This window comes from Sprattus sprattus (assembly GCF_963457725.1).
Source record: "Sprattus sprattus genome assembly, chromosome: 21".
Classification (NCBI taxonomy): domain Eukaryota; kingdom Metazoa; phylum Chordata; class Actinopteri; order Clupeiformes; family Clupeidae; genus Sprattus; species Sprattus sprattus.
Window position 1 is genome coordinate 4,625,543 of NC_137919.1, and position 5,000 is coordinate 4,630,542.

Here is a 5,000-nt window from a genome sequence, read left to right on the forward strand (position 1 = left end):
TATAAACATGGATTGAAAATGAAGGCATGCTCCAGTCTAGCAGGACTACAGTTGCAGAGGGATGGGCACAGATTTCCCACCAGCGAGGCAACTAAGGCATCCAGAGCCGCAATGGCGGCTGTGTGTTTCTGCTCCAATCAAGGAGGTGGAAACAGCCGTCGCCAAAAGGCAACAGACACATTCAGTTAACTCTGAAGTGCCACACAAAATTAAACGCTAATTATCAGTGCAGTTAATTACTTATATTTATATTTTATATATTTTTTAATTATTCTTTATAGTTCTCTTTGTCTTTCCCTTCCTCTTATGAAATATTTCACAAAATGTTGTTTAATTTTGAGGGCTTTAAAGGTTTTTTTTTTTAGACATACTGAAATGTTTCCACTAGCCAAGTACAAACGAGGAACGCGTACTGAGATCATGAGGGAGAGGTAATGTGTTCAAGCTTGCTGTTGCTGTAAATCTGATGGACGTTTAGTTTTCCCATTTCAGCATTTGTGTCCACTGAATGTCCATAAGAGTTCATTACGCTTGGCTGTTGGAGCTGTCAAACCCTTAAGAGCCAGTGTGTGACAGAGATGCCTTGTGTCATAAGTTGGTCACAGCGTCACATCAGATGATCACGCATGACTACACACACACACACACACACACACACACACACACACACACACACACACACACACACTCGGCGCTTGTCTCATTTGGCTGCTGAGGAGGTCAGGAGGCCAGGATGCTTGCCCACAGTGCATGCGGTACATGTAGCAGTTAGCCGTCAGCCTTCATTTTTGCTCCCGAGGCATCACTTGTAATGAACCGAGGCAACAGAGGTTAACGACAGCACAAACAAACAAACAAACAAACAAACAAAATAGGATACGCATCTCCTTGCCATACTTGATTACTACGATAATTATGAGGATCGAGCATCCAACCATTCTCCGATATCCAGTCCATTCCAGTTCAGATGCGATGCGGTTCACACACCCGCCACAGTGCAGACGTAAAGCTTCGCTGGACAGGGAGTGCTTTACATCATGTTCACAACTGAAGGTTGGGGAACATTTTCCCTAAAATCTGCGAGGGACGTGATGCCTCACAGGCAGGGGTCAGTGGTGTTGTTTTTCTCATGTTGTGTTCGAAGCGCAGAAACTGTGAAGCGAAGCGCTAAGGAGGAGGTGAGAGGAAGGTGTTTGTTTTCGTGGGTTTGTGCCGAAGAAAGACAGACGTCCTCTCGGACACTTAAACTCGGGAGGAAAATAAATAAGCCTATAGAAATATGCGCGTGCACACTTCTGCGGGTCTGGTTGCTACTTGGAGACCGTCTGCAGCGTGTCGGGTATTTTTTAAAACTTGATCGCTCTCTTCACGACACATCGAAAGCGCATAAATATTTCAGACCTATAAGTGAAGGAGGGGGAAGTGCTGGTCTTTTTCTTTCTCTCCGCCTGTCTTTTTGTTGGCTAAATGGACTGAAACTTGGTTTGCGCTTCAGGCAGAATCCGCTGACCTTTCCTGAAGTGGTCGAGTCTCCAGCGCCGTGGTCTGTCGCATTAGCGCATCATTTGAATTCAAAGCAGCAGTAGTCGCTCAGGCCACGGACGATTATTTTTGGGCCAAAGATTTCTGAATTCACCGTCCACTGTGTCGTCTGCATCCCCCTCTGAACAACTCAGGCCACAACTCGTTGAACGAGAGTGCTCTGCATGCCTGGAATGGTGACATTGAATAGTTTGTCTAAAAGCCACTTTACGACACAAAATGGCATACTGCCTCTAAACGTCCAAAAAGGTTGCAGCTTTTAATACATATTACCATTTTTCTAGTTTTCTTTTTTCTGGTTCTCTCTTTGGAGGCACAATGAAAGGACTGACATTCCTCTCTGGCCCTTAGGGAACCAAGGCAGCTGTCACCATGACAAACCCAGTCAGACTCCGCATCACGTTTGGCCCTCTTAAGCTTTTTATGGGGAATGTGTCCAAGCCACAATCGCTCTGCTTCGGCAAACTTATCCTGCTCTCAAGTGTACAAACGTCTGTTATTCCCTAGACTCCAGGTACTGAGAAGGTGTGACACTGGTATGCCAACTCTGCATGATCCAGCCTTATTTGCATCCTGAGTTGTTGTTCTGTAAATTACCACGAACATCTGCTATGTATTTTTAGAGGTATCTTCTTTCCATTTCTTCATTTTTCTTTGTTAGTCCCCTTTCCCCCTCCGTACCACAAGGAAGAGGGGTAAAAAAAAAAAAATCAATAGCTGGAGCTTTTCTCGTGTGGAAATGGAAAGGTTCTTTTCTTCGTTGGCCATCCTCTCCCTGTCCGGTGCGAGGTGCCAAGGTGCCAAGGTGTTGTCTCGGCCCACAGACGACAAATGACGTTAAGTGCAGACATTAATCGTTTCTGTCCACTAGGCAGCCGGGTTAAATACCCACCAAAAGGGTCGTTGGCACCCACGATGGAGAGTCTGCTTGACGGAACAAACAAACAAACGAACAAACGAACAAACGAATCAGAGGAGCACGAGCCCTCGCTCTCGTGGCGTTGGTTAAGCGGCGGATGATGCCGTTTAGAGAGGGTGGTTGATGAGGGCCGATGTTGAGTGGGAGGTCAAGGGCCCCATGGACTTTCATTTACATGACGCTTTTATTATGCTCCCCGGTGATAAATATCACACACACACACACACACACACACACACACACACACACACACACACACACACACACACACACACACACACACACACACACACACACAGGAGGAGCCCTGCGGTGATAAATATCACAGCACGTCCTGTCTCACACACAGACTGGGGTAAGAGGTCAGGCTTTAGTGTGAGGTGTCCATCAGAGGCTAGAGACACACACACACAGACACACACAGACACACACACACACACACACACACACACACACAGACACAGACACACACACAGACACACACACACACACACAAGTGCATCCGAATGGTGGTGACTGATGGATCATGTGCAGTGTGGGAGAGTTTGTTAACACACAAGAAAGATAGAGATGCACACACACACACAATGGGTTAGACATACTGTGTGTAAAGGTATTCCTTTATGTCTTGATAATACTAACCTACACACATTTAATCTGGATGTGCTCTGGCTGTAATTAGATTATGTGTATCACCCTATAAAGAAGTCACAGCACAGCTGAATGTCAGGTGCACTGGAGTGGGGAAACAATACCAGCGTAATTTAAACATTACCTCTAAGCCACTATTTCACTCTTAAGAAAAGCGCCGCGTCACTCTTTGAATTTCAACATACGCACAGGAACGATAAAGCAACGAGCCGCACAATGATGCGCGGCTCAACAAGCCGCCGCCGCGCGCCATGCTAATGCCCCATCTGAATGCTAAGCCCTGTGCTCCCTCTCGTTCTCCCTCTTGCTCGACATTGATTGGAGGGGGGCTGCACGTAGCTTAGCCGGGGCGGGGGTAGAAAAAGTGCTGGCTTGCATTCCACCGGGTTTTGACTGCGAGTCCGGATTGCAGCCCTACACTTTCCATAATGATGTGGATTACCTTCCCCTATCTGAGGCTACGCTCTTCCCATGCAAATGGACCTCCATCTCACACGCATCGGTTTCGCCTCGATTTGCATGGCTTTTGAATAAACGCCGCAGTACCTGGTCAAACCAGCAAGGCCGATGCATTGCCTCGTCTGTGTTGGTTGTTAATGTTCTTCGTCTTTTTTTTGCCTTTCACCAATTCGGTCAATTCAAGTCTGGGCTGGGCCGATGTCGCTTAAAGGTACAGCTCGCGATTCTGGGGAAAGACTGTTGATATTCGAACTGAACAGTAGATCGAAATCAGTCAGTTGATTGATCAATGCTGTTGATTGGCTGGGATAGTCCATTGCTCGGCCACTTTGCTTATTCCCTATTTGCAGAGCCAGAGTGGTGTATGGACACCAGAGTTTATTTTTGAGAACTCGCATTGAAGGGACAGCAAGAGGACTGGGAGTTGAAACTCAACTGAATTTGACAAAAACGATTCTATTATATTAGTCTGTTCCTTTGATACAGCTTTTGTATTTTCCGTTTCTTTGGGACCGGGCCAGCATAGGAGGCAGTTTCACATTTCAGTTGGAGTTAGCCGGAGTGGGTCCCCAGATCCGCTGAGGGTGGTGACTGTGATGGATGAGCTGTGTGTGTGTGTGTCGGCCCTGCCTGGTTTCAATCATCCGCTTGGGAGAAGCCAAATCCCGGGTCTCGGCTCGGGAATGCCTGTGTTTACCCACACCTGTCTGTCTGGAGGTCGGAGAACCAACAGTCACACACCCCCTCCCCCCCCTCGCCTTAAATCGTGATGACTGATTTAGCCGGGCTGACACTGGCTAAGTCACTGTAGCCTGGGCCCAGTCTTCTACACGGTCACCTGAACCGTATTTAAACTCTATTAACCGGTGTTCACTTAGGGCTTTAAGATCTTCAGTAGACCCGTGTGATCGTATTCTCTGTCCTCCTCTGGTCCTACACTAACTATTCCCCCCCCCCCCCCGCCTTTTTTTTTGTCCTGTAAAGCCACTAGTTTTCCTTCAATAGAGATTAAGGGATTATGCAGTGACGGGGGTTTGGTCCGAATCTTACCGTTATTAAATTATCCTTCACGGCCTCCTCAGAGGGGCGGCCTGCGGGTCTCAGATGATGACTTCCTGCAGGAGTTTAATACGGCGTGCCGAAAGTCACACAGGCCCGCGGGCGGAAGGGCATTTGAGCCGCCGTCCAACAATGGCCCAGCCCCCCCCCCCCCCCTCATGAGGTTCCGGCCACAATGTGCCTTTTATTAAGCAGAACAATGGGAGCCGGTAACGACTTGGAAGGGATTAAGAATTTATCAGTCACTCCGAAAGTATTTTCATCACTCGTTTACTTAAGTTAATTTGCCTCTCCTTTTCTCCTTCTCTCTCTCTCTCTCTGACTCTTCATGACTTTCTCTCTTTCCTTCTCTCTCTCTCTCTCTCTCTCC